Source organism: Syngnathoides biaculeatus, chromosome 19 (assembly GCF_019802595.1).
Source record: "Syngnathoides biaculeatus isolate LvHL_M chromosome 19, ASM1980259v1, whole genome shotgun sequence".
In the NCBI taxonomy this organism is placed as follows: domain Eukaryota; kingdom Metazoa; phylum Chordata; class Actinopteri; order Syngnathiformes; family Syngnathidae; genus Syngnathoides; species Syngnathoides biaculeatus.
In genome coordinates, this window is record NC_084658.1 from 2677865 (window position 1) to 2691120 (window position 13256).

Sequence of the window (13256 nt, forward strand, 5' to 3'; positions counted from 1 at the left end):
AATGGTCGCTTTTTTTTTTTTAACTGTGCCCATTATGCTCGTTTCTACATAGTTAGAGCTCATGTTGTTTTGAAAGCCACATGACGCGATAGGAAAGCTATGGCATCTGGTGGGCGAGAGATTGCGCTGCAGAACCAAAACTCTTCAAAAAACGTTTCCCCACAAACGCCATGAATGGCACAGAGGATGACATGCTGTGGGAGCAAAATCATTGTTCATGAATTCAGGAGGCACCAGAACTGGGCCAAGTCACCAAAGGTAGCTACCATTGATATTTTTCAGATTGGAGATGAGTTGCTTTTGAAATCTTGGCCAAGGATGAGTAATGGAGCGGATAAGCTGCACTTCTTCTTCTTCTTCTTTTTTTCCTTTCAGCTTGTCCCTTTAGGGGTCGCCACACCGTGTCATCTTAGATAAACACATTTATTTGGCACAGTTTTACGTCAGATGCCCTTCCTGATGCAACCCCTCTGAGCAGAGCAGAGAAGCCTACAGCACCTGGTATTCCCAGGTGGTCTCCCATCTAAGCACTAACCAGGGCCAAACCCGTTTAGCTTCCGAGATCTGACGAGATTGGGTGTTCTCAGGGTAGCATGGCCGGATAAACTGCCCTATGCACAAATATTTAATGCAAACAATGTTTAAGTCAAACAGTGTCAATAGTTTATTTATTTAAGACAGTAATTTATCAACAGTATTCATAAAATGTTATGTCATCATTGAGCATTTATTCTAGTTGGTTGAGGGATTCTGTTCTGACAATTACAGGGACCAGGGCAATTGTGTCTTGTGGTCTGTCCCGAGATTATATTACAACTATATCAGCACATCCGCAATGATTATTAATGATTGTTGTACAGACAGTTTTTTGAAAAACAACACAAGTACAAAACTAACAAAATATAAATACAGATAATTCCCAATATTTTGAGCATATGGGTAGCAGCAAATCGGCGGTGCCATTGTACATTGGTAGAAGGGTTTTTCTGAATGTTTAGGTCAACTTTGGGGGTGCGCATTATACTTCAGGATGCATTATGCTTGAGAAGTCACGGTACTCACTTTCACACCTCTGGACATGTCCAAATCATCGAAGTCTTCTCTGTCGAACCTTGTCTCCAAAATGTCCAACTTTGGCTGTCCCTTTAGTGAGCTAATTTAGAATCCTATCCAACCTGTTCACTCCTAGAGTCAAGATCTGAATTCCTAGCACCTCAAGTTCTGCTTCCTGTTGTCTCTTCAGTGCCACCATCTCCAATCAATACATCATGGCCGACCTGACCACTGTTTCATAAACTTTTCCCTTCCTCCTAGCAGAGACTCTTCTGTCACATAACACACCAGAGTTCTTCTGTCACACCTATGGCACACCTCACCACTGTTCTGCTGTTCTGGACTTCTTCTTCATGAACCTCTTTCCCTGTATGATTTCTTGTAATGTGTTGTTCCACCACCAAGTCTCCTTCTCACATTTCCTACCAGAAGTACTGTCCTGTCTGTCTCTCTAATAACCTGGTTGCCGTAGTACAGTCTTCCGGGAGTTCCTCCTGTCCATCGAGAGCCTGTCTCACCTCTTTCCGAAAGGCCGCACAACATTCTTCCTTTCTCAACTTCCACCACATGGATCCCTGCTCCACCTTTGTCACCTGACCTTTTCCTGTAATACTCCCAGTATTCAAAGTCCCTACATTCAGTTGTATTCTCTGTGCATTCCTCTTCTTCTTCTGCCGACAAATCTCCTTTCCTCCTCTTCTTTGTCTTTGACCCACAGTACCTCAATTTCCACCGACGCCCTGCAGGTTAATGGTGTCGGGGGCAGGCGTTGTTAAACCAGGGCACGACCAAAATGGTATGGTTTTATTTCAATGAACGCTTATCCTGTATTTGAAGAGTTTGTTTTCAAAACGAGACATAGGCATCCATTTTATTTACGAAACTCACGCCAAAATTATCCAGCTCCGAATGGATAATTTTGGCGCGAGTTTCATAAATCTGAAAAAAATGCCCATGTCTCGTTTTGAAAACAAACTCTTCATTTGTTTGGCACAGTTTTACGCTGGATGCCCTTCCTGGCGCAATTATTTATCCGGGCTTGGGACCGGCCTTCAGATTGCACTGGGTTGTGTCCCCATAGGGCTGCATTGCCTCTGAAAAATATGGTATATTATAAAAAAAAAAAAAAACTGAGAGCACAATCCGCAAATATATAGGACCGTGAACCATGAACTCCGAATGGGCAAGGGCACTCTGTATAGGATTTTGTCCATATCGCACATCACTCTACCGCAGCTCACCGACTACCGACTTTAATAACTTACTACTCTATCTAAGTTGGCTTTTCTCGTTATATAAATTAAAAAAATTCTACATAGTTATCTTGTAATATCTTATGCATAGATTAAACAAAAAGATCGGAGCTCAAATACTGCATCTGGAAAAAGCTTAAGCGGTTTATTGTAATCAAAGTGACTAACTTTTCATTTGTGGCCTTTTCATTTCCTATGCGGAAACATTTATCACACTTGTTGTTCGTGCAAGGATTTGTTTTCATCCAGGATTTCCCCAACTGTGTCTGATGATGCTCCTTTGGTTCCCAATAAGTGTAACTTTACTGTATTTTATGTTCTGCTCTTTTCTGTTTTTAGTGGTCATGTTGTGGCAGTTAAATCTTTAAACTATCTTTTGTAATGCAAACATGGTTGAAAAAAGGTAGCATACAGCCACGCATGGATATACCACTGGGTGACCTCATCTGAACATTTGTTTTAGCTCCTAAAAAAATTGACATTTCAAAGTCCAGTTTCTCATTTGTGATTGTTCTAAAACAGTCCTGAACAGGCTTTTAACATGGACAGGCAAAGATATTGACATGACGCCACATGAGAGACGCGTCTGTATTCTAGTGCCATACACCAGTAGCATTTTATTTAAAAAGTTGTTTATATTTTTCAAGGGATTAAAGTTGACAGTGGCAACAGTAACTGAAGGGGGACAGGTGTAACTCAATGTAACTCCTTGGTGGGTAATCTTTTGTCTTCAAGGCCCAAATTAGATTTTTGAAACTGACAAATTTAAAGCCCATCCATCCATCCATTCAGGGCTTCACTTATCGTGCTGGAGTCTATCCCATCTAATTTTGGGCAAACAACAGACTACACCCTGGATAAGCAGGGCACATACTGTATACAGACAGACAATAATTCAGACTTACATCACACCATCACTCAATGGTCGGGTTAGGGTTAACCAACTCCACAAGAATAGAATAGAACCAATAGTGCCTGCAATTAAGTCAGGCAGTGTCATTAATTCATTATTTTTATAAGGAAAAAACTAAAAAATGTACAGTATATTTAAATTTCTCATAAATTTATGTATTTTTAATTTTTTTTTAATTTACACCAAATCAACTAAGCAATTTTTGATGGCGCAAATGACTTAAACATATCAATCAATATATTTTTACTAACCAATTTTAGGATGAATGACTGCAAGAAATGTTATCTCTCTTGACTCTTCACAATGTCAATTCTTGGGAGGCCATATTAAAGAAAGGACCAGGCTGTATCTAACCTCTAGTTGGGTCAACCCTTGTGTAACTTCTTGAGAATTCAAAGCCATCTGTTGTCATCACCCTTTCCCCCCACAGTATTTGTAATTTGAAATAAAAAGAGTTGCACTCGCAGATGATCCTGGTAAAATTTATATTTAAGACAAAACTTAAGATGGTGCCCAGACAGAAAGACAAGAACAATGTTTGTAGAAAGACAGGTAAATAACAAGCAGTTACTGTCTCACCACACTTTATAATGAGTGTCCGCGATCCTCCCTGTGTGCTCTATGGGTGAAGGCCCGCAAGCAGTGGCATTTCAAATGGCTTCATCTCAGAGTTATGTAATGTCCTTCTGACACCGCTGTAGCACAATGGAGAAAGTAACCCATTTTTTTCTCAGCAGCAATCTGGTTTTATATTACTGTGTGCTTTCCCTCCCAACCAATTTATATGAGGTGTTGAATTAAATCTCAGGACTTGAGAAATGGATATCACAAGACCAATCCTTAATCGCTCATATCATGTAGAGACTAATAAAGGAATGAGCTCCAATCCCTTTTGGTTGGCAGTGGGCATGTTAAAGGAATGCTCCACTCATTGCTTATCTTGATGAAATTCTGATTATCCATTATAAATATAAGCATATTCAGAAAAATTTGAGTAAAAAAATTGTAAATCATAACTTTAATGCGTTCTTTTATCCAAGTAATAATATTTTTCTATGGTCGGCACTATTTTTGCAAGATCACATGACTTCAAAATCAGGAAGTGACGTATCGGGCGTAAACAAAGGCTTGGTTACAGATCAATTCCTACACAATCACAGCGCTGATTTCTCGTATTTATCCTCATCCAATGAAAAAATAGCAGTATCAGTTGATCGGGAAGATGGAGGACTACGTCCATACAGATTTGAACCTGTGGCTGTAAATAATGGTGAATATTTGGAGGGATCTTTGGATGGGAATGACACGGAGTCTGACTACTCGGAGGCAGATGCATGGGACATTAAGTGCGTAAACAAAGGCTTGGTTACATTCCTACACAATCATGGACAGTACTTTTCCCTGATTTATCCTCTTCTAATGAAGAAATAGTAGTATCGGTTGATTGGGAAGATGGAGTACTACATCCATACAGATTTGAACCTGTGGCTGTAAAAATTGGTGAATAATTGGATTGATCTCCAGACGGGAATGACACACCATTCATGCATCCTATCAATTTTCGAGTGCGTTTAGGCCAGTTATTATGATGCAGTTCTTTGTGATGCAGTTTCCTTTCATACTTTTAAGTTGTTATGACGTGAAAATCTGGAATGTTCCAGGAGTGCCAATATAAGGAGAAGACAGACGGATTAACGGGGTTTATTCACACCACACCTCTGCTTGGAATAACTGATTTAGTATATTTGCTGGAAAGAACATTAGTCTGTTTGGGAATATCTGTTCAATGTTGGTGAGTATTCGCCATTTTGGCTCGGCTACTCAGTCTTTGAACTTCTATTTTGTGTTCGTTATCTTATCGTGTTTGTGTTGTGTGTGTGTTTAAATCGTCTTAAACACAATACAACTGCCTTGTCACATTTTGCTGGTTTGGGCAAAGAGGACTTTAGTCTAAATTGACATTTCATTAGCCACTGGGTCGATAAAACTACGAGCTCACAGAGTGCTGCCGGAGCTTGCTTGCGGCCCGCCGCCGAAGATTTATTCCCGTCTGAAGAACCAGAGAAAAAGTCTACATTATTTTCAGGCACAGGTTCAAATCTCTATGGAAGTATTCCTCCGTCTACCCGATCAACCGATACTGCTATTTCTTCATCAGATGAGGATAAATCTGAAACAGCGCTGGCCATAATTGTGTCCCATTGTAATCGAGCCTTTGGTGCGGCATGTAATACGTCACATCCGCGCACATAGGCCATGTGACTCGCCAAAATGGCGCTGCCCCTGAAAATTTGTGTCGATAAAAATTTTCTCAAAACACAATTAAATGAGAGCGGATTAACATCACATTATCAAGATACAGTACATATTACATGACCTATTCGATACATTGTTAATCCAAACCACTGGAATTCCCATTTAGATGTTTCTTTATATTATTGGGCAGAATATGCCACCGAGCCTTCTTCTGATTATTTCTATCTGAACTATGGTAAAATTTCATGATACAGTAGGGCATTTTCACGTGTCCGATGGTGGTGGCAATGCATGTAATGACACTACAAATTGGCCATGATTTCTTTGTTCACGCATAGAATATGTCACATTCGTGCAAGTAGGTCATGTGACTTGCCCAAATGGCGGCGCCCATGAAAATTCATAATTGCCAATAAAAATCTTTTCAAAACACCATTAAATGATATCGGATTTTTTCAAGGTACAGTACATGACCTATAGGATTAAGGCTTTTCAGTTTTCAGTGAATGAGCACACCATTCATTGCAATCAGTAACTTTCAATGTGATCCAGTTTGGGAATAACCCTTGGGCTTGGTAAGGTGGAATACAAATGTTTCATCAGCAGTACAGTTGGGCTGGTCAAACATTTAGTACCAGGTTATTATTAGTGGCTTTAGGCTCTTTTGTCTTGCCAACATTTCAGGTATTCAAAAAATAATTCAAATTTTTCCATCCCTCCGTTTTATCTATCCAATCACACATTTCTATACCATGTCTCCATCACGGTCAAAAGGGGAGCTGGAGCCTATACCAGCTTCCTTTTGCCAGCAAGGTTATTGTACACAAAATGGGAAGGAAGTGAAAGTTTTTTAAACCATTTAACCATTTACTGGACTCTGATTCCATACTCTCTCTGAATACCTTCTGATTTCCTTAGTCTTCCGTGAAAACAGGCGTGTGGTAGAATCCAATTGCAGGACTGCAAGGCAGGGACAACATTTTTTAGGGTAGTTTAATTCAGGGAGAGGTCACACACAACTAAACAGTCTAAAAAGGCAGAAGCACAAAAACACATGGCAAAAAGGCAAAGTCCCAAAATCATGAAACGAGGTTCGATAACTGCAAGGCAAAAACGTGGAACATGAACAAAACAACTTGAGTATAGTGGTCTTTGTGTTTAAAGCAAAACAAGATGTTTGTGGACATCATCTTGGACTTCAGAAAACTCAGCCATCCTGTTTGACTATTTTCCTACATAATTGAGTCAAACACTAGCCCAGTCATTACCCAAAATTAAGGCATGGAGCCAGGTCCCAATTTGACATGATTGACCATGGTCAATAATTCCCCATTAGTTTTCATAACCAGTATAAGTGTATCTGAACATGAGGGTATTTGCTTTTACATGTCATCATCAAAAAAATTAACTAATATATACTCCCCCATTTTCGTCAGATCTCCTATTCGATGTATAGGAATTCATGTATCTTGGGGTTTTGTTCACAAGTGAGAAAAGAATGGAACAGGAGATTGACAGGCTGAACGGTGCAATAACTGGTGTGATGCCAACTTTATCGGGCTGTCATGGTGAAGACGGATATACTGGTCATTCTACATTCCTAACCTGGCCTACGGTATGGTCACAAGCTGTGGGTCGTGACCGAAAGAACAAGATCACTGAAACAGGTGGCCAAAAGAGTCAGAGTAGACCCACTGCTCCACCGCATCAAGAGAAGCCAGATGAGGTGGCTTGAGCACCTTGTTAGGATACCTTCTGTAGGCCTCCCTGGTGGGGTGTTCCGGGCGGCCCTGGGAAGGATTTGGAATTGCTCTGGAAGAGTTGGATTAAGTGGTTGGGGAGAGGAATGTCTAGGACACCCTTCTTAAACTGCTTCCTGCGTCACTCCAGAAAAGTGGAAGAAAAAGGATGAATGGATGGATGGATGGATGGATGCATGAATGGCTGGATTAATGCATGGATGGATGGATGGAGAGACAGATGGAAGAACAGACAGACAGATGAATGAATATTGAAATACAGTATGAACAAGAAAATATAACCATTTAAAATAAACATAACATTTTTACTTCACGCATCTGCTGTCTGTGATCAATCATTTGTATGCCAATATGCACGATGGATTCAGGTCAGCTTGGAAAAACTTCACACAGCATGTCCAAAAAAAGGATTTAATTTTTTTTATAAATGGTTGGAAAAGTAGGCGACACGGTGGAGCAGCTGTAAAGCGTTGGCTTCACAGTTCTGAGGACCCAGATTCAATCCCAGGCCACCTGTGTGGAGTTTGCATGTTCTACCTGTGCTTGCATGGGTTTTCTCTGGGCACTCTGATTTCCTCTCACATCCCAAAAATGTGCAAGATTACTTGGAGACTCTAAATTGGTGTGATTGTGAGTGTGACTTATGTCTGTCTTCATGTGCCCTGTGATTGGCAGGTAACCAGGATGAAAGAAAATGGATGGACGGATAGCTGGAAAACTGCATTTGTTTATAAAATTATATAATTGGCTCAGACTGTTTTTAACTACTTTTTGAAATGGTGGGAACTCAACGTCACTGAGGAAATCTATCCATTAATCCATCTATTTTCTGAGTCGCTTATCTTCACGAGGGTCGCGGGAATGCTGGAGCCTATCCCAGCTGGCATCGGGTGGGAGGAAGGATACACCTTAAACTGGTTGCCAGCCATTCATCGCGCACATGGAGACAGACAACAGCTGCACTCACAATCATACCTATGGGCAATTAAGAGTCTCCAATTAATACATTTTTTTGGTATGTGGGAGGAAACTGGAGTGCTTGGAGAAAACTCCACATGGGGTGGGATTTGAACCCTGGTCCTCAGAAATGTGAGGCCAATGCTCGACAGCTGTCCCACCGTGGCCCCTGACCAAATCTTATTTCTTTATTTCCAATCTCCTCCTCCTTAAGTCCTCACTCCTCTGTTTACAGGTTAGCGCCTCACAGCAGAGATTGCCTCGTACAAGGTGATCCAAACACATAGACTCAGGTCAATGAGAAGAACAACAGCGGAGCAAGGAGGAAAAAACGTTTGGAATGATGACACGTTCGCTTTTTAATGTCGTCATATCATGGAGACTGCCATTAAAGATGATGTCATGCCACCGATGTGTCACAAATCTCTATAATCTGATTTATTACCATCATGACACTTAAGACTTTATTTTTCAAGTGGATTTTAAGATTAAGCAAAACATGATAAACAGTTTTACTCACAACTCACAAATCATGAGTGGGCTTTCTCTGTCCTTCACTTCTAGAGCTATCGAAACCTTTTTTTTTTTTTTCAATCTAATCTATAGAATGTGTTTCCCACAATAAAGAAACATAACTGTAAATGGATTTTAAAGGGTTTTTTTTTATCTATATATAAAATGGAAATTAGCCAAAACATGGTAAAATGTGAGATTTGCCTCAGCCCTCACTTGGTTCCATTTATGCATCAGATTGGTGAATGGGGACAAATAAATTTAGTTGTATGGGAGTAAAAGGGTGATTTGTATGCAACAATATTTTGATACTACAACACATGATATGTAATAGATAATGTTAGTGGGCCAAAGCTCCTATTAGATTATTATGTTCATCATATACAGCACACAACTTTTTTTCTCTGCAGTGTACACAAACTCACATGTATTGCATGGATGTCTCATTCCAGCACTTTTTTGATGATGCATTAAATTGTGTGAAGTCGCATCTTGCTCTGTCTGCACATGTATGTAAGTATGCCTGTGTATGTGTTTGAAGTAGGGCTCTTCCACCTGTGCTGCTTTCAGAGATAATCCGGTTAGGTTCCCATCTCGTCTCAGCAGCTGAGCGATGTGGTTGAAGCTCAACAGTAGCCCTCGGGGGTTCGGGGTGCCTCTCTCGCCAATCGCTTTGGCTTAAGCATGGTGCGGTAAGGAGATGAGGCCTGACTCGGCCCTCGTTACAGAAATTAAATGGATCAGGGAGTAAACATAACCAGCTTTTTTATATGATCTCCGGCTCGATGCAGACAGAGTGTGGGGAAGATGTAGATTGAGGGTGGGGGGGATTGGAGGAAGGGAAGGCGAGATTCCTCCTCTAATTACTTCATGGGTCACTGCTCCTGCAGGCAGATGTCAAAATCCAACACACTCTGATGTGAGGAGTGAGCTGGAGAATGCCAGAGAGAGAGCAGGGAGGTAGAGAGGAAGGGTAGTAGGAGCGTGAAGAAACAGGCAAGTGTAATGACAACAAGAAGAAGGATGAGATAGATTGGAAAAAGAGGAGGAGTTGGATGCACTCGAATGTGTCTTTTCAAAATTTATTTTCCAGGTGTGGCTCATTGTAATGTCACTTTTTGTAATTAGTTCCCTGGTTTCTGTCAGTCTGCGTCGGATCATTGTCCTTAAATGTCATATTTCCTTCGTACTGTCATGTTTTTTGTAGTGGTGACTGTTTTTTTCCCTTTGGGTTCCTTTTCATTTTCATTGTATATTTTTTTTAATTGGATAGTTTAGTGTTTGCCTTTTTGTCTTTTTGAAAATGTTTTTTTTTTTTTTTAGCATAAATCCTGAAATCCTACCTGTCTCTGCTTCCCCGCAATTCAGTCCACATCTTGCAACCCACTCCACCATGCAAACTTGCATCCTCGACAAAAAAGTATCACAGACAGGAGACAAATTGAAGGGATTTAAGGGAAAAAGGAGTGCATTGAGGTGGAAGATATAACACGTTGTCTGGAAAGCAAGGTAATGTGGTGGTGATGACACAAATTTCTTGTGGAGTGGCAATGACCTGGGCTGGCCCTTGTCTAGTAGTAGTACTGTAGCAGACAACCACCAAAGAAGTCGCTTCACTTTCCCGACATGCCTAAAATCAACATGTGGCCAAGTGAATGAACCTGCTCCAAGCTGTGCGGTGCTAAGACCAACATGTTCAAACTATCCTAAAGCATTGTACACACGTACAGTGAAGAAAATAAGTATTTGCACACCCTGCTATATTCCAAGATCTCCCACTTAGAAATCATTGAGGGGTCTGAAATTTTCATCGTAGGCCCATGTCCACTGTGAGAGAGATAATCTAAAAAGAAAAATCCAGAAATCAAAATGTATGATTTTTTTTAAATGATTTATTTGTGTGATACAGCTGTCAATGAGTATTTAAACACCTGAGAAAACCAATGTTAATATTTGGTACAGTTGCCTTTGTTGGCAATTACAGAGGTCAAACATTTCGTAGTTGTTCACCAAGTTTGCAAACACAGCAGGAGGGATTTTGGCCCACTCCTCCACACAGATCTCTTCCTAGATCAGACAGATTTCTGGGCTGTCGCTGAGAAACACGGAGTTTCAGCTCCCTCTGAAGATTTTCTATTGGGTTTTGGGCTGGAGACTGGCTAGGCCATGCCAGAACCTTGATATGATTCTTACGGAGCCACTCCTTCGCTTCCTCTCACAGTTGACATGCACCTACGATGAAAATTTCAGACCCCTCCATGATTTCTAAGTGGGAGAACTTGCAATCTAGTAGGGTGTTCAAATACTTATTTTCTTCACTGTAAGATTTTTTAAACGTGATAATTTAAATGACTTCTCACAGTTGACAAGGAAATAGTTTTCAAGTGTGTGCATACTGCTTTTACGGTGTGGTGTAGCATATTTGAGATGACCAACACAGCACATAACACAAAATGAATATCTTTTTCAACAATTGTGATTCCAGTGCCCCAAACTAGGCATCTCATTCAATTCATTCTCAATGAGTTCCTCCTTTATTTGTGTCGTTTAGTTCACTATGTTTAGCTATTGTAGCAAGATCTAACTTGGTGGTTTTGCAGTCAGTTGAACAGGTTTAACATTTATGGTTGTCCACATGACAGTTATCCACACTCTTAACACACACCATACCAAAATTTAAACACTTCCAGCATCATCTTTCAGAAGCATCAAAGATGATGACTTTGAAGATTTGCAAATCTAGGTCAAGCACATTATGAATGGATGCAAATAAAGATAGTGATGTAATGGCAAGGTGTACAAATCTCTTTTTTTATATATATTAAAGAAGATTTAAATTCTAAATTCAAAATTCTGTCCCTTAAGTGTTTTTCTTTTGTATTATCTGACTACAGTTAGGTTTTCCCTCCAAATTGAGGAGATCATAGAAAGCAAACACCAGCATTTGCCATCATAAAGAATGTCTTAAGGATGTGATATGCTGCACTGACAGCCAAGAAAACTCAAAAGCATCTGGAATGAAACTGCAGAATCTGCTTGGTTTGGGACTCAAACATGTGCTGGGCAGTACTATGAGCGCGCTATATAGAATACCCTCCATAAGCACCCATCCTTCCAATTTCTTTTAAAAGGAAACTATTCCCTTTCCAGCTCAGTTTGTGGGCTTCGCGTGCGTGTCTACTTCCAAACCGTGACATGCCTTTATTTATTTATTTATTTTTTTAGAATGATATCAGTCCAGCTCTTGCAACCTCCTCCACACTGCGAAGAGAAAGCAGGTGTTTAGGAATTGTGGGAAACCTTCCATATATACAGAATCTTAAAGCCTCTTATGCTGTCTGGTCTCTTGTCATTTGTGTTGATGAATGCTGTAAATAGCATAATCTTGGGGTGGGGGGGTTTGTTTATTTATTTATTTTTTTTTTGCTTACAGCAATGCATTAGTGCTCTTATTTGTTTGGTTTAGCACCTGAAACCTACAACAGATTTGTTTTCACTGCCACCATTGTATGCTGTATTTTAATGTTTTGGTACTTAAAGGAAACATTCTTCAGTGTATTTATGACTCCATATGACAAATTGCTTTTTGTTCCTGATGGTCTTGTCCACTTTTATCAATTAATTTCATCAAAGGAATTAATTCATATTTTTCCTCAAAGTCAGCTCAATTTTAATCTAGAAATAATTTAGCTACAACACTTGTCTTATTAAAACAAAATGACAATGATGGCTGTTATCGCTCATCTTCAATACAAAGTGAATGGGGTATATGGTACATTCTTTAAAGCTGAATTAGAGGTTTTGAAAGTGTTTTAATGCCAAATGTAGATATTCATTCTATAAAGAAAGTCATAAGATCTTTTTGTTCATTTGGGTATTTTTAATCTGAAAAGTTTAATTGAAAAAAATGTTTAAACATTATGAATGTGATGAAAAAATTAAAAGTAACGAAACAGAGACAACGAACAATATTTTCAAGTGTGTGTGTTTCCAAACAGTTTTGCACCCGTAACTGTAGATGTGACCCTGTCATAAAGACACATGATTAGAAAATGAAGAAATGACTGCAAACATTCATAAGCAGAATGGAAATAAAAATGCTGATTGTGGAGTGTGACTGAGCATCTGCAGACGCACAAACCTGAAACCTGTGTTGGTGAAATGCATTTGTCCTGAAGGGCTTTCTGAGGCCAGATCGAAGCTGATTTGGTCTCACTGAATATGTCTCACTTCCCCCTCAGTGAACCCAGTATGCCCCCAGGTCTTGATTCGCCCGTGATCAGTTGGCTGCCACTATCAAAGTCAAGACCACTGTGGCCACAAAACAGCACAGCCCCGTGCATGCACATGGCTTTGCACACAAATAGCCCATGTGTCCATGTGCGTAATTTTACTGGTTTGACTTTATTTATATTGTATATGTGGATTCATGTGTATAAATAAACCTGCAATCCGTCTCGATATTGACAGATGCATATAGAGATACATCAATACATACAATGAGAAATCAAATCAAAGGTATAAACAGATGGAGAGCCCTTTGGCAATAAT

The 13256-nt window shown here is 39.9% G+C and overlaps 1 pseudogene; it reads right to left on the minus strand.

Annotated features, from left to right (window-relative positions):
• Nucleotides 1–486: 486 nt before the first annotated feature.
• LOC133493094 (5S ribosomal RNA) lies at nucleotides 487–605 on the minus strand (annotated as a pseudogene).
• Nucleotides 606–13256: the final 12651 nt, after the last annotated feature.